At 43.3% G+C, this 25358-nt stretch overlaps 1 protein-coding gene across 2 annotated transcripts in view; it reads right to left on the bottom strand.

Moving 5' to 3' along the window:
• The window catches only part of LOC126184674 (ligand of Numb protein X 2-like), a 528500-nt gene that overhangs the window by 423169 nt on the left and 79973 nt on the right, over positions 1-25358 (bottom strand). The window contains exon 1 of one of the 2 annotated variants that reach the window (XM_049927159.1): positions 13055-13216. The exons of the other annotated variant lie outside the window; for it this stretch is intronic. The gene's annotated coding sequence lies outside the window, so the exon portion shown is untranslated. Of the gene's footprint in view, positions 1-13054; positions 13217-25358 lie in introns of those variants that run through there. 2 annotated transcript variants of the gene reach the window in all.

Genomic DNA, 25358 nt, shown 5'->3' with positions numbered 1-25358 from the left:
TGTCATTTGTACTCACAAGGGAACCTCCCCATCGCACCCACCTCGTATTTAGTTATAAGTTGGCAGAGTGGATACGCCTTGAAGAACTGAACACAGATCAATCGAGAAAACAGGAAGAAGTTGTGTGGAACTATGAAAAAAATAAGCAAAATATGCAAACTGAGTAGTCCATGTGCAAGATAGGCAACATTAAGGATAGTGTGATCTCAGGAGCGCCATGCTCCCGTGGTTAGCGTCAGCAGCTGCGGAACGGGAGGTGTTTGGTTCAAGTCTTCCCTCGAGTGAAAAGTTTACGTTTTTTTTTCCCGCAAAGTTATGATCTGTCCGTTCGTTCATTCATTGACGTCTCTGTTCACTGTAATAAGTTTCGTGCCTGTTTTCCGACCGCACCGCAAAACCGTGCGATTAGTAGACGAAAGGACGTGCCTCTCCAATGGGAACCGAAAAAATTTGATCGCGAGGTCATAGGTCAACCGATTTCTCCACAGGAAAACACGTCTGATATATTCTATACGATACTGGTGACGGCATGTGCGTCACATGACAGGAATATGTTGTCGACCCACCTAACTTGTACATTTGGCGAATGGGTAAAAGGATTCTTCTACATTGCCCGATTTATGTTTTCTTGTGGATGTGATAATCACTCCCAAAAAAGTGATGAAAACAACAGTTTGTCACATAAACTGCAACAAATGAATGTAACAGTTTCACAGTCGCATCGAACGGACGGACGGACGGACAGATAATAATTGTCTGAAAATAAAAAATTAAACTTTTCACACCTGCACCAAGGACCTCTCGTTCCGCAGCTGCTGACGCTAAACACTGGACCACGGCGCTCCTGAGCTCACACTATCCTTGATGTTGCCTATCTTGCGCATGGACTACTCAGTTTGTATATTTTGCTTATTTTTTTCATAGTTCCACACAACTTCTTCCTGTTTTCTCGACCGATCTGTGTTCAGTTTTTCAAGGCCTATCCACTGTGCCAACTTATAACTAAACCTGAGTGGGGTGCGATGGGGAGGTTCCCTTGTCAGATGATTCGTGTGAAATGGTTTCCGATGTGATTATGGCCGCACGCCTATAATTAATAGAACTTGAACGCGAAATGGTAGTTGGAGCTTAACGCACGGCACATTCAAATTCCAGAAGTCGTTAGGGAATTCCGAGATCCATAGTGCCACGAGTGTGCCGAGAAAACAAAATTTCAGGCATTACCACTCACCACAGGCAACGCAGTGGCTTTCACTTAATGACCGAGAGCAGCGGCGTTTGCGTGAGGTTGACAGTGCTAACACACAAGCAACACTGCGTGAAATAACGGCAGAAATCACTGTGAGGTGTGCGACGTACGTATCCTTTAGGACAGTGTGGCGAAATCTGACGTTAGTGGGTTATGGCAGCAGACGAGCGACGCGAGTACGCCTTGCTTGCAGCTTGACATCGCCTGCAGCGCCTCTCCTGCGTGCGTGACCATATCGGGTGGGTCCCAGACGAATGGAAAACAGTGGCCTGGTCGGGTGAGTCTCGATTTCAGCTGGCAAGAGCTGACGGTGGGGTTCGAATGTGGCGCACGAGCTACGGACCCAAGTGGTCAACAAAGAACTGTGCACGCTGATTGTGGCTGCATAATGATGTGGGCTGTGTTTACCTGGAATGGACTGGGTCCTCTGGTCCAACTGAACCGATCACAGACTGGGAGTGGTTATGTTCGACTACTAGGAGACCACTTGCAGCCAGCCATTCGTGGGTTTCATGTTCCCACACGACGATGAAATTTTGTTGGATGCCAATGCGTCGTGTCACCGGGCCACAATTGTTCGCGACTCGTTTGAAGAAGATTCTGGACAATTTTAGCGAACGATTTGGCCATCCTATTTGGCCGACACGAATCCCATCGGACATTTATGGGACATAATCGGGAGGTAAGTTCGTGCACAAACACCTGCACCGGCTACACTTCCGCAATTATGGGTGGCTATAGAGGCAGTGTGGCTCAATATTTCTGCAGGGGACTTCCAACGACTTGTCGAGACCACGCCACTTCAAGTTGCTAAACTTCTTACGTAATAGAACCCAGTACGTTGTCCTCGATGGTGAGTTCATCGGAGGTGAGGGTATCATCTGGAGTGCCCCACGGAAGTGTGGTAGGTCTGCTGTTGTTTTCTATCTACATAAATGATCTTTTGAATAGGGTGGATAGCAATGTGCGGCTGTTTGCTGATGATGCTGTGGTGTACGGGAAGGTGTCGTCGTTGCGTGACTGTAAGAGGATACAAGATGACTTGGGCAGGATTTGTGATTGGTGTAAAGAATGACAGCTAACTCTAAATGTAGATAAATGTAAATTAATGCAGATGATTACGAAAAAGAATCCCGTAACGTTTGAATACTCCATTAGTAGTGTAGCGCTTGACACAGTCACGTCGATTAAATATTTGGGCGTAACATTGCAGAGCGATATGAAGTGGGACAAGCATGTAATGGCAGTTGTGGGGAAGGCGGATAGTCGTCTTCGGTTCACTGGTAGAATTTTGGGAAGATGTGGTTCATCTGTAAAGGAGACCGCTTATAAAACACTAATACGACCTATTCTTGAGTACTGCTCGAGCGTTTGGGATCCCTGTCAGATCGGATTGGGGGAGGACATAGAGGCAATTCAGAGGCGGGCTGCTAGATTTGTTACTGGTAGGTTTGATCAACACGCGAGTGCTACGGAAATGCTTCAGGAACTCGGGTGAGAGTCTCTAGAGGAAAGGAGGCGTTCTTTTCGTGAATCGCTACTGAGGAAATTTAGAGAACCAGCAGTTGAGGCTGACTGCAGTACAATTTTACTGCCGCCAACTTACATTTCGCGGAAAGACCACAAAGATAAGATAAGAGAGATAAAGGCTCGTACAGAGGCATATAGGCAGTCATTTTTCCCTCGTTCTGTTTGGGAGTGGAACAGGGAGAGAAGATGCTAGTTGTGGTACGAGGTACCCTCCGCCACGCACCGTATGGTGGATTGCGGAGTATGTATGTAGATGTAGAAAAAGGGGATCCGACACGGTATTACGAGGTATGCCATGACTTTTGTCAACTCAGTGTGTACTGTATAAGCGCAATCCTTCGTGCTGTCTCAATTGTGGTGGCCAGCGGTATGTGTGAACGACAGCCTAATCCGTTTCCTCATCGCTTCCAATAATAGCGCTTTATTAAAGCTGTGGTCTACTCGCCGTTTAACTGGATCCGCCGGTCAAATGATGTCCCTCCCTTTGCTCATATGGTCCTACGGTAGTACCGTAGACACTCGCAATTTCAGGTTACTCTGTGGTTACCCGAATCCGCTGCACAGGTTTAGCAAGTACCATAACAAGGAAGCTAGCGTCTAGGATGGTAATGCCAAGAACTGACACTGTGGCCGGCCGCGGTGGTCGTGCGGTTCTAGGCGCTCCAGTCCGGAGCCGCGCTGCTGCTACGGTCGCAGGTTCGAATCCTGCCTCGGGCATGGATGTGTGTGATGTCCTTAGGTTAGTTAGGTTTAATTAGTTCTAAGTTCTAGGGGACTGATGACCACAGCAGTTGAGTCCCATAGTGCTCAGAGCCATTTGAACCATTTTGAACCACTACGGTCGCAGGTTCGAATCCTGCCTCGAGCATGGATGTGTGTGATGTCCTTACGTTAGTTAAGTTTAAGTAGTTCTAAGTTCTAGAGGACTGATGACTTCAGAAGTTAAGTCCCATAGTGCTTAGAGCCATTTGAACCATTTTTTGACACTGTGTTTTGACGAACATGCAGGTGAACTTCAACGCTACCAATCATCCAACATGAACGTTATATAGCGTCTGCTGTCATTGTACAAATAGAGGTGACAATTGGGTGCAAATGGGCAACACTGTGTTCAAATTTCTATGTTTCAGAAGTCTGCACAACTAAATAACATAAAAGAGAAAAAAATGGTTAAAATGGCTCTGAGCACTATGGTACTTAACATCTTAGGTCATCAGTCCCCTAGAACTTAGAACTACTTAAACCTAATTAACCTAAGGACATCACACACATCAATGCCCGAGGCAGAATTTGAACCTGCGACCGTAGCGGTCGCGCGGTTCCAGACTGAAGCGCCTAGAATCGCTCGGCCACCAGCGGCCGGCACGAAAGTGAAAACCGCATGTACTTGAAAGGAATACTTCTCAAGGATGTTTCACTTATTTAATCGGCTTTGAGCTGCTTTTCGACTGCCACATTCGAAAAATAGGTGGGTAATAGATACCAAAAATTATGTGCACACGACATTAAAACTATCCTACTACTTTGATGTTAAGTCGGGAGAAATGTATTGCTTATCAAAAGTCCGTTTCAGAAACATCGCAATATATACCAAAAATAATTTGAACATTCTTTTTGGAAGTTAGGTAACGACGAATTTTGATGTCCGTTTGGTGTCGGAAGACGAGATGCTAATGCAATTCTCTGATTTTCTTATTTCAGAGGACAGGCTGAACAATCACAGTGACATATTAGGAGTTTACAAAGACTGCAATTCAAGTTACTGTTATCTTACAAAATTAATAGATTCACGGGTGAATTTTTCGTATTGGCTGCACAGATAAAACGGCGGTGGTTGTAGTTTCAGCGGCGTATGAAAGATATATTGTGATACAAAAATAAGATACAGGTAGAGGAATGCTATAGTTGAAGAATTTACTGATATCGTTCCGAAAGAGCGCCACAACAATCACTTCATATAACAGCTGCCGTCTCAAATATCAAGTGAAGTGACGACAGGCGAGTGAGCTTGCTTTCCCGAATAACCTACTGACGCGTGCGTATGTAACACTAGGATTCCAGACTCGATATTTTTCCTTTATGCAACTTCTATTGTTTTTTCGAGGCTGAAATAGGCCACAAACCACAAGTTACTTAACAATTTCGGAGTAGCTTTTAATTGTCTCCGTATGTATTAAAAACTGAAACAAATCTACGCCACAATCTAAGTACTACGCATAAGGAACGGTCTGCCAATGGCTCGGACAGCTAGTTCAAAATGGTTCAAATGGCTCTAAGCACTATGGGACTTAACATCTGCGGTCATCAGTCCCCTAGAACTTAGAACTACTTAAACCTAACTAACCTAAGGACACTACACATATCCATGCCCGAGGCAGGATTCGAACCTGCGACCGTAGCAATCGTGCGGTTCCGGACTGAAGCGCCTAGAATCGCTCGGCCACCGCGGCCGGCGGACAGCTAGTTAAACGACGCAGTAGCTGGCCTCGACGTCGACGACGCGGGTGGGAAGGAATTAGCATTATGCTGTCTTAAATTCACGCGTTCCTAGGGCGCACCTGTGACAACACTTTCTACTGATCTGTTTAAATAAGCCTTTGTGTACATATCATACGTTGAGAAATATTCTCTTCTGTATATAATGAGATCTATTTGCCACGAGCGAACGCGACTTCTCGCAACGTTATCGGCTGAATCTACATCGTTTCTACGTTGGGGTGAGAAATGTAATTGCCGTAGCAAATTCAGAAGCGTTCCAAATATATTAGTGAGAATCGTCGACATGCCAGAGAGATTACTAAGTCAAATGTTCCGAAAAAATGCACAGATACAGTTCGCTATCAAGAGGCAACCGTATATAAACCGAGACGTTATTTTTATCGGCAGTCAGTTATTTAATTTTTAAATCTTCTCTTTTGCTATTAGCGTGTCCTTGTGCGTCCCTATAGAAATGTTTAATAACCATCACAGCCTTTAAAGCCTCTTCCATAAGAATGGAGATGAAATTTCATAGATAAAACATGCGCCTTCGTAATCGCTAAATTGCTTGCGGCGTAAATAAAAGCCTGCCTCGGCGAGGATTCCACAGATATTCTCCGCAGTCGATAAAGAAACAGGAGGTATCGTTCTAAAACCTGAATAATCAATCTGCATAGTTAATAGGCGTTTTGGTTTCCTTGTTATTTGACATCATGCAGTCATCGTTTCGGTTTAACAGCCGACAGACCAACGTGTGATGTTTGTAAAATGTTATGTTACTAAGCAAACCAACGGCAGTGAGGCAGTGGTAACACCGGTTCCCGTCAGATCACCGAAGTTAAGCGCTGTCAGGCTTGGCTAGCACCTCGATGAGTCACCGTCCGGGTCCGCCGAGTGCTGCTGGTAAGCTAGGTGCACTCAGCACTTGTGAGGCCAACTGAGGAGCTACTTGAGTGAGAAGTAGCGACAACGATCACGAAAACTGATAACGGCCGGGAGAGTGGCGTGCTGACCACATGCACCTCCGTATTCGCATCCGATGACGCCTAAGGGGTGAGGATGACAATGCGGCCGTCGGTATCTTTGGGCCTTCAAGGCCGGTTCGACGGTTTTTTTTTGGGGGGTGGGGTGGGGGTGGGGGGTGGTTGCGAAAGTCAGTTAGCAAGAAAGTCATCCTAGCATAAATAACGAAATATCTATGTTTAACTACTAAGAACCTTTACTGACGGCGATATCACTAGCACTGTACAAGTTGGAAGTCATTGTCATGACGGGCAAGCAGTCCTAACATTCCGTAATCTAAGTATCACAGTTCGCTATCCACTGTTTCCCTTCATACGACATGGAAACAGTTACATTTCTGTCTAAAAGCAATGAATCAGATGTGAGACAGAATGACACCAAAGAAAAATTATAAAATTAGCTGCCAGTACCATCAATAACAGGAAACTAAAATAACCCCTCTTAGTACTGCAAAATAGCCGTAACAAAACTTTAATATACCATTGAAGGGTAAAATGGGTTAAAAACGTGTTACATGCTATATAATATCATCAAGACGCCCACATTTAAGTCACAGATTGGTCTGGGATCCTTACCAGGTGGGATTGACGGAGGACATCGAAAGGGTGTAAAAAAAGGGCAGGTCGTTTTGTATTATCACGTAATAGGGGAGAGAGTGTGGCAGATATGATACGCGAGTTGGGATGGAAGTCATTAAAGCAAAGACCGTTTTTCGTCGCGGCGAGATCTATTTACGAAATTTCAGTCACAAACTTTCTCTTCCGAATGCGAAAATATTTTGTTGAGCCCAACCTACATAGGTAGGAATGATCGTCAAAATAAAATAAGAGAAATCAGAGCTCGAACAGAAAGGTTTAGGTGTTCGTTTTTCCCGCGCGCTGTTCGGGAGTGGAATGGTAGAGAGATAGTATGATTGTGGTTCGATGAACCCTCTGCCAAGCACTTAAAAGTGAATTGCAGAGTAATCATGTAGATGTAGATGTTCAGGGATGGAATCTGTTCTTTCGGGCGAGCATGTCCGAAAGAACAGACACCACCCTATACAATGTATAAACGCTAGACGGCGTTACGATATTCAGAGCGGATGCACAACAGTATCCGAGTATGTAGTTAGGCTGCGAGTGAGGGGACCAGTGGATATAGGGCGCTACTTTTGAGATTTGGGTCGGGCGGGGTACGGGCTCGGATAGCCGAGACGGTTGAGGTGTACGCTCGCGTAAGGCAAGAAATTCGATTTTCATCTTTCACCGTTGAGGTCGTTCAAGGTCACACTGCAGCTTTCGCTATTTCTGTTACTACACTGTTGTTGTGGTCTTCAGTCCTGAGGCTGGTTTGATACAGCTCTCCATGCTACTCTATCCTGTGCAAGCTGCTTCATCTCCCAGTACCTATTGCAGCCTACATCCTTCTGAATCTGCTTAGTATAATTCCTCATTCGTCACTGCGTCCTCAGCACGTCATGTGCCCGCAACGCCAACATGTGTCATTCAATCTAACAGTGGGCAGTGGTCATCATTTTTTGGCTCATTTGTGTAAGTTCACTAAAATGACAACATATTTGGAACACGAGGCTGCCGAGAATGTTTCAGTCAAAAACGGAAAATAATTGGCTAATGTGAAACAATGTATCATCTCTGGCACGCATTTATCATCTCCGGCACACTGTAAACACTTTGAACGTATCCGTAGCTAACTTCTCAACAGGCACAATGGACAGATTAGTAAAAGAACGACCTTCGTTACGGAGATTAGTGTTGCGGCATACCACGAGCCATCGAACTACTGAAAAGTATTAAATAAACGGTATACACTTCAGTTTAAAATAAATGACATCAATAAAAGAACATTATAAGATTACTCTCCGGTATATATAATAAAACGTAAAGAATATTAAAAGCTCGTAGGGGTCTAGGGCTGGTCCAAAACATTTACAATAAAAAATGTCTATCTATAAATACAAAAATTAAACATTATAAGTCGGTAATTAAACCAATAATGCTATATACCAGCGAAACCTTGACACTTAAAAGAAAAACAGATATGGAAAACCTGAAGAAAGAGGAAAGGAAAATCATTAGGAAAATTCTGGGACCAAGATGGACCAAAGAGGGGTATAGATTACAGAAAAATTCTAAAATTGAAGAATATTCTAACATAGAGATAGACATGAGGAAGAGGCGTCTAAAATTCTATGGCCACATAATGAGACTTCCCGATCACAGACTTACAAAAAGAATAGTAAGATACGTAGCATCCCTTGTTAATGGAGGAGAATGGATCAAAAATGTAAAGAAAGATCTGGAATTAGCCAACATTACTACTGAAGACATGAACAAAAGAAACAATTTCAAACTTAAAGTTGACAAATGGGAGGTCAAACCAGAGACAAAAGCGCCGAGAACTGGAACAAAATGGAGCGAAGAAAGAGAAGCTGAATTCTCGCAAAGAATGAAGACCTGGTGGGCAAACAAGAAGAATAAGAAGCCCCAGAAGTGAACCATCTTTACTTAGCGTCTTCCATGTTGGGAGCTTTACGACTAATAATAATAATAATAAAACGTAATGACCTTACGAGAATGCACAGTTTGGTCTTCACAATTTCTACATCCACATCTACATACATACTCCGCAATCCACCATACGGTGCGTGGCGGAGGGTACCTCGCACCACAACTAGCATCTTCCCCCCCTGTTCCACTCCCAAACAGAACAAGGGAAAAATGACTACCTATATGCCTCTGTACGCACCCTACTCTCTCTTATCTTTGTGGTCTTTGCGCGAAATGTAAGTTGGCGGCAGTAAAACTGTACTGCAGTCAGCCTCAAATGTTGGTTCTCTAAATTTCCTCAGTAGCGAATCACAAAAAGAACATACAACTCCATAACACGGACAGCCACAGCCGTCGAAATTCATGCTAAAATGAACTTGAATAAAACCACAAACAGCTGATAATTTATGATTTATTCACGACTGTAGTCTTTTACAAGGATCTGAACAACAAAATGAGTGCCTCATCCCCTGCACTATTGGTCCCAATGCTCTGCCGGTTATTATTTGTTGACTACTTCTCCTCTTTATGGGGTTGTATTCTGTGACCACGAACATTGAGTTAGTCTCCGTGTGCTAATCTATGTGACAGTATAACCACCTGAAGATGTTGCTTTAGCGCTGCGAAACCAGTCGTGAATAAATTAGCAATTAACAGCAGTCTGCGATTTTATGTGAGTTCATTTTACGACGAATTTCTATAGTAGTATTAACAACCGCTACACTGGTATGTCTTTACAATCGATGTTCACATATAAATTTGCAAAGGGTGTACGGACATAACATACTCAACTGTATTTTGTGAGCAGGCTGCGAGAATTTTTCCAGTGCAGGTCTCCCCCTACCCACAATTTTTCAGAGGGGTCTCGAATCTATTACGAAATAATAGGGAAACTTCTAACTGAAATCCTCTCAAAAATGTCCAACTAGAAACTTACATGACTTTCTTAAGCATTAGCAGCTGGGTTACCAACTTCCGCATCGTTTGAGAATATGAACCAACAAAATTTTCATTTTAAATGATGCTTTCAGCTGAAATTTTTTTTTAAAATATGGGAGCTATGGGCTCATATAACAAGTAAGTAATAAAATTTTGGTGTTCTTGTCGCACGAACGTGAAAGTACATACGAAATATGATGGCACATATCCAATATTTACGATGCAGCTACCGATCAGAATCAGAAAGCATGCAGAATATGTTGCTGGAGCAATATTTCCACAGCACGACGTTCGAAGTGTTTTTGACCACACATTCAAGCCAATGTGAATGGGGGTTCATATAGGTACATCCCCAAGAGGCTATATAATTTACAATACTAAAAATGTCCACACTTTAAACTTGACAACAGTTTAAAGTTCATACTCAAACTGACGGAATTTTTAACATTAAAAAAAACACAATTTAACTGACATATGTATTTTTTACTATAATTACATACGAGGTATGTTTGTCACACTTTTCATCGATTAACGTTAACTACTGTAGTTTAAAAACCAGACCTGCTTTCATACATTCCTGCACAACAGCGTTATAAAAGTTTCAAAGTGTTCTCAACAAATTCATGTTCTTTCATTTTGTAGTAGTTTTGTAAACAATCACAGAATCTGGAAACGATAAACGTCTGCAGAGTAGATTCGGAATTCTAATCGTACGATCGCTTGTACCTCTTACTGCAACTGAGTACGTAGCTCTACAGAAAGTGACGACGAAAATCTATGAAATCACACAGTCCGTTGGCAAAAGATCGATATGCCAAAGAAAGTAGAATTCGCATTAAAAACAATAATGAGCGTGTGCGGGTCTGAGCACTTCATTCATTTTCGTTTAACATCCCCTCTCTGCCCTCCCCCATCCCTCCCTCTAACGAGATTACTCCAGATTTCACTCAGTCACAGGTCACCTCCTCCCGTGTTTCGTCGCAGAGCAAACTACAAGAATATAAATGGTTTTCCAAAAAATATGGAGCCAAAAGACACTGAGGTCTGTGACGAAGAAGAAATAAGTGAAATGTATAACATACTAAATTCGCTTCTGCTGGTACACTAACCGGCAACGTCTGAAAAAAAGGAAACAAAATAATCATTAACAATTTGTATAGTGAGTTTTACGAGAACAAAAAATTAGTCAATAACGTTCCTCTCATTCGTCCACAGCATTCGTAAACGACTATGTTTTTGTGCACTTTACATTCATACTAATCAGACAATCGTTTTAACCAATGTGCTTCATACTAAATTTTTTTTGGATAGGTCCTGCCTTGAGCAAACACAATTATTTTTCTTCTTATTTATCCAGACATGTTTGGTTGAAAGTACAGCATTTCCATTTTTTGTTTTTGTCAAATAATAGGACAAATTGGTTTTTACTGTCTCTATACATAAAGAATTTCAGTTTTTACGTAAGGTATTCACAAAGTAACAGATTTTTTTAAAAAAATTGTAAGTTGCTGATACATGTCGTGGTTTCTGTAGCTTTCTTTACTTTGCAGCATAGCTTTTTTTTTAATTTTTTCATCAGCAATCATACCGAACTTAATATAGAAAACTTATTTACTAGGAAAATTACGCATGGAATGTTAAATTGCTGATTTTACATTATTCTACTCTAACGAAAACATGAACAGTTTAACATTCCAGATGTAATTTTGGATGTAAATAAGTTCTCTATATTTAATTCTCTATGGCTACAGATTCCAAACTTAAAACGAATAATAGCCATGATGCAAGGTACATAAATGTAAAGAAACCACACACCTTATTAACACGGTACAATTTAAAATAATCTGTATCAACTTGCGAATGCTTTATTTAAAAACTGAAATTGTATTTGTATGGAGACTAAGAATCATTTTTCCCATTATTTGATTGAAAGAACCACACACACACACACACACACACACACACACACACACACACAATGAAGATGCTGCATCATCAGCAACATTTGTCTGGCTAACAAAGAAAAAAACTGTATTTGTTGAAGACGGAACCTACATAAAAAGAACTTAATCCGTAAGCGAACACGGATAAAGGAATGAGCTTGAACCTCAAGATAAATCCTTCACACTAGTAAGTTTACAGCTTTAGAACAACAGCTTTTCTTACATCAATGACGGATTGTCCAATATTTTATTTACATTCGTATGGATATTAACGAAAACAAAGTACGGCTGAAAATGAGAACTGTACCATCAATTCGTCAAATTAACATACTTTAGTATTTAAACCCATAATGTCACATAATTCAGCAGCAAAGCGACAATAATAAATCAGAACAAAACCAATAATAATAATATTAATAATAATAATAATTTTATTGTTAAATAACACTAAGTGTACTACTGTTTTGTACATGTGGGGAATGAACAGCCATCGTGCCATATATAAAATAAACTTTCTTAAAAGCAGTTCAAGGAAATCTGGAGACGTTACGAAATGTAATATACGAACAAAACAACACTTGTAACGGAAAGCGTCGAAAGTGTATTTCACAAGCTGCCTGCAAAGAGCAGAGCAGGGCTACTAAGACGCCACGCACTACACACGATCTCAATGAACGCGCTATTCCACTATCTTCGAAATAATGAAACACTCCTGATCAGCATTAATACCGCGACACAAATAAGAACCAGTTTCCTCTCATCGAGAATACAAAAAGTACTGCACAAAATAAACGTATCGCCACGACGCAAGCTTCCGGAGAATTGAATTTAAAACGTGGTCCTGCGAAGGTTTCATACATCATTCGCAGCATCAAGACTATTCCGTAGCAAAGAAAATGTCTGAAACCTAAGTTTTGTGCATGTTTCAAAATTAATATGCGCGATTTCAACAGACTAACCCAGGTGAAGAAGCACAGGTAACAAAACACATACAAAATCAACAATTTGGACGCTATAAAGCGCAAATATTGCTGATGGGAGAGTGAGTGCCGCGTTAGAAATAAAAATCTCGGTGTCGGTTACTTGAGAAACCATACTTCAGATTAACAACGGATTATCGATATATATACATCATTTTATCCAGTGAGTATGACACAGGCTTGGTCTAAAACAAGTGGATTATCATCACGGACCGCAGAGAGAACAAAAATGAACATGGTGATGACCCGATTAAAAATTCGGCCCATCACCTATATGACGTTGTGTAAATCCAGAACATCGACTTGCTTCGCAAAAGACAAAAATTAATGGTATCTTTAAAAAGAGCCATGCAGTGATCGTACCACGGCCTAAAATAGGCCTGCGTATAACATCCATAGCGCGATCAGCAGGACAAGCAGGATGAAGTATGTAGTGAACAAACTCTGGGTTTCGGCCTGGGGCATGTTTGTTGAGCGCTGAGTTGCACACCGAGAGATACAAGCGACCAGCGTGTACTAGCGGCGTGTGGACGCCGCTCCCGCCGCTACCCACGTTAACACCCACGCCTGGCCATGTCTAAAAATGAGTGACCACCTCTTTGGACTGCTGCCCAATTCCCGCCCGAAAATATGAGCTTCAGCAAATAGCACCACAGCTCGCGGCCATTTTGACCCGCCCCTACCCAGTTTCACCGAATAGCACACCCAGCTAGATTCTTCGATTACAGGAAATAAGTTTCCGTTATAACGGAAATCGACGAAACTGAGAGGCATGTACGACCACTACTCTGCACTTGTAACCTACACGAACACTCATGTCCGTGAACCTTATTGCAATATGTGGGCAATATAGTTTCTATTGGCAGTCACAAGGACGTATCCGTATTACAACAAGGAAGTTTATAGCAACAAACGATGCTACCGTTACCAGCTAATTCATGTTACAACACATCTGCATAATTCTCTACATGGTTACGACGTTTACGTTCTCATCCACGCTGCACAAACTTCAGAAAGGAGTAAAGATATAATTACCAACTTTTTCTAAATGCTCTCGTGGGGGTGAAATTGAACTAACTGCATAACACAAAAAATGGTTCAAATGGCTCTGACCACTATGGGACTTAACTTCTGAGACCATCAGTCCCCTAGGACTTACAACTACTTAAACCTAACTAACCCAAGGACATCACACACATCCATGCCTGAAACAGGATTCGAACTTGCGACGGTAGCGGTCGCGCGGTTCCAGACTGTAGCGCCTAGAACCGCTCGGCCACCATGGCCGGTGCATAACAGAACGCTGATGCTGCATGAAAATAAATTTTAACTAGTAGTGAATATTGTTTTCGCACGTAAACGGGCCCGTTACACAAATCTTGCAAGTGATTCGTTCACACTGCGCAAACTAACCAGAAATTTAAAATTTAGAACTTCAAAATTTACGATTTCTTGCTTAAGCATGTAACTACCGTTGGTCACCGTGGAGGGCGTTACCTTCTGCCCACGTGTTGTTGGCCGTTATTTAAGCTCATGCAGAGAACCAGCCACGCACACTTACCAACCGTGCACAGGCAGGGTGACGACTCCAGCGAGCGACCAAATGGGTATAAAAATCTGTTTATTTATGTAACTTTGACTAATTGCTTGTAGATTACGTACATGATTACTTACTAATATTATAACTTTACTGTGTAAATTGCCTTGGAGATGACTCCTTCGCGGGTTGAAACCGGTTGGTGGCAAAATAAATAATGCGATTGTGACTTTCATTTTGAATAATTGCACAATAATGCTACTATAGCTAGACCAGTGTTAGTCAACCTGGCCCCTACAGCCCAGTAGCGGACGATACAGCTTTCATGGAGGGCGGTAGGCGGTTTTAAAAAAAAACATTTTACTAGATTTCCATAAAATTTTGACTTAAAGTATTTGCTAAGCAATTTTTACATGATCTAACCTGCTGCAACTGTGATTTATAAATTTCATAAAGTAAAATTACAACTCTACGTTACAAATCACCGTTACTATGGTACCGGTGCATGGTTAGAACATTTTATTACAAACAGACGTAAGAAAAACTGGGCGGTCGGTATAAAAAGTTGACTCCCCTCATCTATATGATAATTCAAGAAGGCATCATTTACAAACTGGCCTGATTTACTCGCACTTAATTATCCGTACGGCGGATTGGGGAGCAGGCAGTGTGGAAATGTTTGTTTAGCAGCGACAGACACTAGCAAAGACACAAGTTGCGTCTTAAGAATGAAACCAATGATTATGTTAAAACATGAATTATATATGTAACACGGGAGAAACTTAGCTTACGGTAAACGGAGATTAAAATCTGTAACTCTAACAAACATATTATAACAACCTGTAATACAGCTGCCAACTTTATCATACACTACTCGCCATTACAATTGCTACACAAAGAAGAAATGCAGATGACAAACGGGTATTCATTGGACAAATATATTATACTAGAACTGAGATGTGATTACATTTTCATGCAATTTGGGTGCATAGATCCTGAGAAATCAGTACCCAGAACAAACCCGTAATAACGGCCTTGATACGCCCGGGCATTGAGTCAAACAGAGCTTGGATGGCGTGTACAGGCACAGCTGCCCATGCAGCTTCAACACGATACCACAGTTCATCAAGAGTAGTGACTGGCGTATTGTGACGAGCCAGTTGCTCGGCCACCATTGACCAGACGTTTTCAATTGGTGAGAGATCTGGAGAATGTGCTGGCCTGGGCAGCAGTCGAACATTTTCTGTATCCAGAAAGTCCCGTACAGGACCTGCAACATGCGGTCGTGCATTATCCTGCTGAAATGTAGGGTTTCGCAGGGATCGAATGAAGGGTAGAGCCACGGGTCGTAACACATCTGCAATGTAACGTCCACTGTTCAAAGTGCCGTCAATTCGAACAAGACGTGACCGAGACGTGTAACTAGTGGCACCCCATACCATCACGCCGGGTGATACGCCAGTATGGCGATGACGAATACACGCTTCTAAGGTTGCGTTCACCGCGATGTCGCCAAACACGGATGAGGCCATCATGATGCTGTAAACAGAACCTGGATTCATCCGAAAAAATAACGTTTTGCCATTCGTGCACCCAGGTTCGTCGCTGAGTAAACCATCGCAGGCGCTCCTGTCTGTGATGCAGCGTCAAGGGTAACCGCAGCCATGATCTCCGAGCTGATAGTCCATGCTGCTGCAAACATCGTCGAACTGTTCGTGCAGATGGTTGTTGTCTTGCAAACGTCCCCATCTGTTGACTCAGGGATCGAGACGTGGCTGCACGATCCGTTACAGCCATGCGGATAAGATGCCTGTCATCTCGACTGCTAATGATACGAGGCCGTTGGGATCCAGCACGGCGTTCCGTATTACCCTCCTGAACCCATCGATTCCATATTCTGCTAAGTCATTATATCTCGATCAACGAGAGCAGCAATGTCGCGATACGATAAACCGCAATCGCGATAGGCTACAATCCGATCTTTATTAAAATCGGAAACGTGATGGTACGCATTTCTCCTCCTTACACGAGGCAACGCCGGTCAACTGCTGTTTGTGTATGAGAAATCGGATGGAAACTTTCCTCACGTCAGCACGTTGTAGGTGTCGTCACCGGCGGCAACCTTGTGTGAATGCTCTGAAAAGCTAATCATTTGCATATGAGATCATCTTCTTCCTGTCGGTTAAATTTCGCGTCTGTAGCAAGTCATCTTCGTGGTGTAGGAATTTTAATAGCCAGTAAAGTAACTGTTCTTTTAATTGTACACTTCCTGATAAAATAAGTGAAGCGTCCAGAAGATACGGCCCGATGTTAACGTAACATAGTACACGTACACACAATCGGTGAGTGTGTAAATGATTAAAGCTGCGATTCTCCGCGACAGGTAGAGTGCGTTAGTATCGTTCGCGTTTAATGTTACCACGCCTAATAGGGTACGGACACAAACAGCGTCAGATGTTAAATGACACGGATATGCCGCGCTCTCGTGTGAGCCAGCGTAACACCTGACAGAATTTGTAAGGGACCTCACTGTTGATCTCAATCTGGCCGTGGCGGTTCTTATGTGGCACTGACGTGATGTTGGTATCCATAAGAACGTTAGGACCAGGCATACTAGTCATTAAGGTTTCAGTCGACAGCGTCTGCAGGGCCGCCGTACTGTGCACCAAACACATGGTACCCATTCCACATCTGCTCCTGGCACAAGTAATGGACTCCGTGCTGCACTAGAGAATTACTATCCCATCCGTAGGTTGTCAGTAACATCACAACACAAACTGTAATATTTCTGGCTTAGTCAGCTATCATATTAGGCTCCAAGAAGCTGTTCCCAGAGCAGTGGAGATGCAAGAAGTATATACACTCCTGGAAATGGAAAAAAGAACACATTGACACCGGTGTGTCAGACCCACCATACTTGCTCCGGACACTGCGAGAGGGCTGTACAAGCAATGATCACACGCACGGCACAGCGGACACACCAGGAACCGCGGTGTTGGCCGTCGAATGGCGCTAGCTGCGCAGCATTTGTGCACCGCCGCCGTCAGTGTCAGCCAGTTTGCCGTGGCATACGGAGCTCCATCGCAGTCTTTAACACTGGTAGCATGCCGTGACAGCGTGGACGTGAACCGTATGTGCAGTTGACGGACTTTGAGCGAGGGCGTATAGTGGGCATGCGGGAGGCCGGGTGGACGTACCGCCGAATTGCTCAACACGTGGGGCGTGAGGTCTCCACAGTACATCGATGTTGTCGCCAGTGGTCGGCGGAAGGTGCACGTGCCCGTCGACCTGGGACCGGACCGCAGCGACGCACGGATGCACGCCAAGACCGTAGGATCCTACGCAGTGCCGTAGGGGACCGCACCGCCACTTCCCAGCAAATTAGGGACACTGTTGCTCCTGGGGTATCGGCGAGGACCATTCGCAACCGTCTCCATGAAGCTGGGCTACGGTCCCGCACACCGTTAGGCCGTCTTCCGCTCACGCCCCAACATCGTGCAGCCCGCCTCCAGTGGTGTCGCGACAGGCGTGAATGGAGGGACGAATGGAGACGTGTCGTCTTCAGCGATAAGAGTCGCTTCTGCCTTGGTGCCAATGATGGTCATATGCGTGTTTGGCGCCGTGCAGGTGAGCGCCACAATCAGGACTGCATACGACCGAGGCACACAGGGCCAACACCCGGCATCATGGTGTGGGGAGCGATCTCCTACACTGGCCGTACACCACTGGTGATCGTCGAGGGGACACTGAATAGTGCACGGCACATCCAAACCGTCATCGAACCCATCGTTCTACCATTCCTAGACCGGCAAGGGAACTTGCTGTTCCAACAGGACATTGCACGTCCGCATGTATCGCGTGCCACCCAATGTGCTCTAGAAGGTGTAAGTCAACTACCCTGGCCAGCAAGATCTCCGGATCTGTCCCCCATTGAGCATGTTTGGGACTGGATGAAGCGTCGTCTCACGCGGTCTGCACGTCCAACACGAACGCTGGTCCAACTGAGGTGCCAGGTGAAAATGGCATGGCAAGCCGTTCCACAGGACTACATCCAGCATCTCTACGATCGTCTCCATGGGAGAATAGCAGCCTGCATTGCTGCGAAAGGTGGATATACACTGTACTAGTGACGACATTGTGCATGCTCTGTTGCCTGTGTCTATGTGCCTGTGGTTCTGTCAGTGTGATCATGTAATGTATCTGACCCCAGGAATGTGTCAATAAAGTGTCAATGGGACAATGAATTCACGGTGTTCTTATTTCAATTTCCAGGAGTGTAGATGACGAAATGTGGTGTGAGGTACCTGTGGCAGATGTTAGGTTCGGTACATTTCCCGTGAGAAAGACCGCCTGCATAATGCTACTCCTCTGTGATTGGCTGCTGTGTTCGGAGCAAGGGCGCCAAAACGTTGAAGTATAGTTATTATTATTAGTTAAACTACTCATTGGAATGACTTCACTTTTTAATATAAATATCTCTCAACAGCTGACTATCAGTCAGTCATTTTAGAATTATTAAAAACAATTTAAATCAAAAACAAAAGACTGACGAAATTGCAGACGAAGCAATTCGGAAGCGTTCGGGTCACGCCTTTTCTGGTATGGCGGGTGAAGTGTTCCGGGCTGTTCGTCACTCTGGATTAGGCAGTCGAGAAGAACAGACATGTTGTCTGTTGTAAGAAGTTTTCCATTTTTTATTTAAGTTCCTGTTCGTCACTCTGGATTAGGCAGTCGAGATGTACAGTCACGTTGTCTGTGGCAAGATGTGTTTGCCAGTATTCAGTATTAAAAGATCCACTCCGGTAGTCATGAGGCACAGACACGTGCCACAAATAGTGTAAAGATACATTTTCGTAAACATTGTGTTTGAAGATGTACTTTGCTGTATCAGAAGGTTTTGTATTAAGATCATGCAGTCTTCTCGTGTGGCTATATTAAAATACGCGAGTGGCACCCAAAGAAGTGATACATTATTTCAGAACAGAACCTCACTAAAAGTAAGTTTCAGCCTCAAGATACAGAACTTACGACCTTCGTGCTGTTTTCTGCGCTGGGGACATCAACTTGAAGACAGCAGGTTAGTGAACTATAACATAACCTTAGTATTCCACACAGTGCAGTAAAACAACTAGGCGCCTCACGTGTACTGTATGACAGAGCAAATGTGCTCAGTGACACGTCATCTGCAGTAATGCAGAGGAGGTAAAGGAGGATGATCGTTATTAACACCATCAATCAATTCATTCTTCCTTTCTTGCCGTAAAACGGCTGCGTTTGGATAGTGATGGGCACAACCGAGTGAAAACAATCGACTCTTTTGGTAGTAGTTTTACATATCCGTTGAATTATTCATTCATTCTTTTGAGTAAAACGAATCTGTTGGAGTAACCGTATGGAAACCGTTGACGTAGTTCGACGCATTCAGTTCTGAGCGGAAACATTCGATCGTTTTGGTATCCTTAAATCATTACTGTTAACTACACTCATGTTTGCTTCTTACTCAAGAGCCAATAAATAACCTAGTTTCTATTCCGTTCAAGTTAATAAATAGGCTTTTTCTTAATAGTGAATTTTGTGTCTGGATCAGAATGGCGAAACGCTCAGTGACTTGGAGACGGAGTAAATCACGAGACTGGATAAAAAGTGATCCTTAACAAACATCCAATGCGACATATAGCATCCGCAATGGTGCTTCAGATTGTGAAACTCTATTAATTAAAGAAACTCTAAGATATTAGCGAATGATGACAAATATTTCTCGGAAAAAAGTACTTCAAGAATCGGAAGTACTATGTGCTTCTAAGGCAAGCCATTACGTCACCAAACAATTAAAAAGAATCATATTCTTTCCATTAAAGTCGTCTCAGCATTACCAGAAAGTGTATTATCGATGATGGCTGCAAACCAGCGGGAAGAGAGGCAGAGCTTCAATAAATTAAAAGGTAACAGTTCATTTATATAAACATAAATTTACACCGTAACACCAATTATTAACCTTTTAAAGCCAACCAAAAAAATCCATATTTAATGCAATAAGTACGAAAAATTCGTATATAAATGCACAAATTCGACTGGTCAAACGGTTGTTTGTACCAATACGTTGTCCCTTCACCACGTCTGGTGTGGTGCCGTGACTGGGAAGCAGGGCCTGCAGATGAATGGCGTCGCATGATATTCTGCGATCAATCGTGGTTCAGCACTACCCCCAGACGACTCTGACCGCACAACAATACATCATCACGGACGTTCTGCAGCCGTTAATTCTCATTCGACAGTATAGAAGTGTCATTTTTCAATATGACTATGATCATCCCCAAATGTCAGTTTCCCAGATGTGTCCCCAGTAGAATATGTGAGGGAACAACTTTCACATCAGCTTTGTCCCAGTATCTGTACCCAGGATATTAAGGGCCAGTAACGATAGTTGCGGATCTTTTTGCCCCAGGAGATGACACCCTTCCCAACCGAATCAATATATAAGCCGGAGTGGGTGCAAAGTCATAATGATAAGTGGGATTGGATTGTTTTGTGGGAAGAAACCTAACAGCGAGGTCATCGGTCTCATAGGATTAGGGAAGGACTGGGAAGGAAGTCGGCCGTGCCCATTCAAAGGAACCATGCCGGCATTTGCCTGGAGTGATTTAGGGAAATCACGGAAAACCTAAATCAGGATGGCCGGACGCGGGATTGAACCGTCGTCCTCCCGAATGCGAGTCCAGTGTGCTAACCAGTGCGCCACTTCGCTTGGTAATTCTAAGTGGGCCTATAGTGCCACGTTTCTACGTAAATTTTACTCTATTTTGGCGTCACCGAAGTAACATCACACATCCTCTAAAACTGTAAAGTTTCCTCCTCTTATAGGTACTTCACTTTTCTTTGTCATGCAGTGTATTTATATGCGGCATTTCCAAAAATTAATAAGTAACAGTATTTGCGTCAGCCCACAATATAATTAAACCTAAGAATGTAATACTTGAAAATCTCTGGCTGCCTCGAACAGTCTTCCAAAGCTTAACATGCAACTTCAGTGTTCCATGTCTGTCAGACTGCATGGAGCAATTTGACTGCTACAGTGAGGGAATTCGTTACTGATGGCTCCATTAAATTTCGGGTGTGCAGCCGCATAAATTTCACTTTTGCTTCTGATATTTCGGCTGTGTGTCGTTTAGCCAAGTTCAGAATGAGCCGAAAGACTGACGCTCCATCACGTGCTCAGTCCTTTCAAACTGGGGGACCGTGCCACTGCGCATGCGGCCACAAATACACGAAGTGACAGAGAAGTTGATCGGAGGCAAAGAGGTACAACATACGCACGCTGCGCGGCCGATCAACGCTGGGATATCAAAGTATAACTGCGAGATGTACTGTGGCAACGTCTTTGTAAGTTTATTATAGAAAGTGCACGATTACACGTTTTATTCAAGCTGAAGCTGCTATCCCTTAATTAAATTCCTCGCCAACTGAATTTCAGTTGCTTGTTTTACAACTGAGTTCCAGAAAGATGAATTCGAGGCTACAATTTCGACGTTATCGTACACAATAGTGAGTCCTGTATCACTACAGTGCTCTGTCACAGCCGACTTACTAGGTTGTAAGAGCAGAGTGTATCTGCGGGGCTCTGTGCATCTCTCATGTACTGTACATGTCGTCAGATACACGGAAGGCCACACTCACGGGGGATCTTGTAAACTCCAGCCTTCCAAAGCACCAAATCATCTTTAATGGAATCCAGGAGCGCTGCTGCCTTTGGAAGAGGGCGAATAATCACTTTTACTTTGTGTTTCCTGAAGATCCGTCCTATGTTTGACGATAGACTTCCCACATATGGCAGGAGAGCCATGGATTCAAAACTTTCCGTGTCTCCTCCTCCATGCCCAACGTTGGTTTCATTCGTAGTGCCTCACGTATATACTGTGCAGAATACCCGTTGGCTTCAAAAACGCTCTTCAAATGTAGAAGCTCGTCCTCTAGATAATGTGTGCTCTGTACCAGCCTTAAGAGAACACTCATCGCCTGGGAAGAATAGTGGCAGCTATATGCACGTAAATATAAATCCGTAAGCGTTGATATCCGATATACTGCATGTTTGAAGTGCCGCCATCCTTACGTCGTACCAAATCCAAAAATGGAAGTCATCCCTCTTTTTCAATTTACATTGTAAACTGGATTTGTCTATGGATGGAATACAGACAATTTAAAAAGTCTAGTAATTTATCTTCACCATGGGGCCACACTACAATCGTGTCATCAACATACCTCCAAACTACTGTGGCGCGTTTACCTCGACGATCTCCACAAACAAGTTAGCCACCAAGAGCGACAAGGGACTACCTATGGAGAACCTGTCAGTCTCTTCAAAACATTTGTTATTAAATAAAAAGTATGTCGAGGTCGTGACATGTTTGAACACAGCTGAAATCTTTTTCCGCTTTCTCTTGGAATATTTTTGCTGGCAGAAAGGGATAAGATGGAAGTAGGACCCTGTTCTTACTGGCTCAGTTTCATCTAATTACGACTTTATCCCTGACCGCAATAAGATTACAACTTAATTAATTGGCCTCTTATGTAATTGCGCGCTCTGTCTCGACCCTCTATCTCACCCCTCCAGCCGCCCCTAGTGACTTGGTGGGGACGAGGAGTCCAACAGAGACTGAGTATAGGCGCTTTTCGGTAAATGTGGCTCCTGAGCCCGGATTCCGCGTGGAGCGTCATTTTGTACACAGCAGAATGTAAACCGTATTAAATGCCACTGATTTCTTATTACAAAAAGCCTATGTTTCTCACAAAAAATGAAACGGTAATAACATACTACTGCTACTAGCATAGACTTCCAGCACAGGAAAGTGGAAACCACCTCTCCCGAAAAAACCTATCACATCATTTGCACAAGTCGTTCTGATTTGGAGGGAAACGGATATACCGCAGATTGATGTATAAACTCTTGCAAAGCCATACCCCTACAGTACTATGACGTGATAAAAAGAACATGGTCGTTCTCATATTGCTTGAGAATAAAACAAAAAAGAAGTAATGTTTCCAACCCAAGAGTGTGTGTGTGTGTGTGTGTGTGTGTGTGTGTGTGTGTGTGTGTGTGTGTGTGTGTGAGCGCGCGCGCGCTTGCGTGTGTATCACAGCACTACAAAATACACACTTAGAGAAGGCTGAGCCGGCCGGAGTGGCCGTGCGGTTCTAGGCGCTACAGTCTGGAACCGAGCGACCGCAACGGTCGCAGGTTCGAATCCTGCCTCGGGCATTGATGTGTGTGATGTCTTTAGGCTAGTTAGGTTTAATTAGTTCCAAGTTCTAGGCGACTGATGACCTCAGGAGTTAAGTCGCATAGTGCTCAGAGCCATTTGAACCAGCCATTTAGAGAAGACTGAACAGCATCTCAAACATTGACAGAGAAGGTTGCATAACTACTGACATCAACCGATGAACACTTTGGTTGGTGGTTACTACAGGACAGTCTTGTTACTGACATTGGCTGTATAAATTACACCGAAAATGACACGCTCCTTAACAGGAAGAAGCAGCCCATTACATATCCCGTTTTTGCGATAACATTAAGATAGTTAACTTCTGCGATCAAATGGGGAACTTTTCTGCAGCTACGCGCAGGCGACTATTATCTTCTGGATTTGGACATAATGGAACATTTTGCTGGGGTTTTTAGTTAAATGCAGACGTATGACTACCTAATATCAAATAACGGCTTCGCCATGGAAGAAGACTGCCGGAGAAACTGCATCAATGTGACTCTAGACAATGATAGAAGAGTAGGGATTGACTTTTGTTTAACGATCTTGGGCTCAAGCTGTATTGTAAAGATATATAACAAATCACAAGCATGGAAGTGAACAAAGTTACTGGTAACCACCCGATAGATTTTATATCGTGTGCAAATACGCGGCTACGATAAATTTTTACGTCTTCCTTGACCAAAGGACATGGAATTACCAGGCTGGAGGCCTTAATATACAGTTACACGATGGATCGTATGCAAGACTGTGTAAGTATTAAACACCAACAAACAGAAATTGCAATGTGCTCTGTGCCAACCACTTCCATGTGGCGTCAGTTAACGAATAACTTACGAAACACCTGCTGGGTGGTTTTTAATAACGTTCTGCAGGAGCAGTAAGAATACTCGAAAATTGAATGGTGTACAAATGAACCTTCCGGACTCTCTGAAGACCAAGAAAAGCTTGTAAATTACGTTCTGTCTGTATGCAATTTTATTATCTACCTGTAGACTGCGTGGATATTCTTAACACTGACTCAGCCAAAGACGATGTTATTGTTACACTGAAGTAGAATATTAAAGCAGGAGGAAACAGATTTCTCACAATCCAGAACATCTTTCTCCACAGTACCGTCAGATGCGGATATTTCCGAATTGTGATTTACTCCCGTAAATAATGTTACGCCACAAGTCTTAAGAACCAATGTACAGAGCAGACGTAAGCCATTATAGAAATTACGCCTTTTAGTGCTGTTAATGTATACGAAAAAGAAAACAGAAAAAAACGAAAACTGAAGTATATGGTGAAAACAACGGCCACGAAGGAGGAGGAATATAAAAACGAAAACTGAAGTATATGGTGAAAACAACGGCCACGAAGGAGGAGGAATATAATCACCTACTAGACAAAAAAAAAAAAGAAAAAGAAGAATAAGAAGCCAGTGCAGTTGTACAGGCAGGTCTAACATATTACTTTAAACACAGAGTATGGAGAAGTCTGGACACAAGTGGAGAACGTAAGACATCTGTATTTGCTGTAAGCGCTCGTAAGTTGGAGCACTGAGTGATAGAATACTGGACTCGATAAAGTTTACTGCATTAAAGACCACACGGAAAATCTGATTATATAGTGCCACTCCCTTGTGGATCAGTGCTTCGAGGTGTAACACCCTACCAGTGCTGCTACAGGCAGTTAACCTGTCTTGTGTATACACCGTTACTCCCCAAGCCAAAACACCTACGTGGGCAGTAAATCTAGCCGTATACATACATACTAATGTGACAGCGATTACACCTGGTTGTAGCGTTTCTGTGATTGTGTTCCGCAATCAAAGACCTATAAGTGTGCATGTCCACCGCGAAACCGCACTAGAAAATCGGAATCATCT

This window comes from Schistocerca cancellata, chromosome 4, assembly GCF_023864275.1.
Source record: "Schistocerca cancellata isolate TAMUIC-IGC-003103 chromosome 4, iqSchCanc2.1, whole genome shotgun sequence".
Taxonomy (NCBI): Eukaryota; Metazoa; Arthropoda; class Insecta; order Orthoptera; family Acrididae; genus Schistocerca; species Schistocerca cancellata.
The sequence above is the reverse complement of the archived record's forward strand: the minus strand, read 5'-3'. Positions and strand labels throughout refer to the sequence as shown.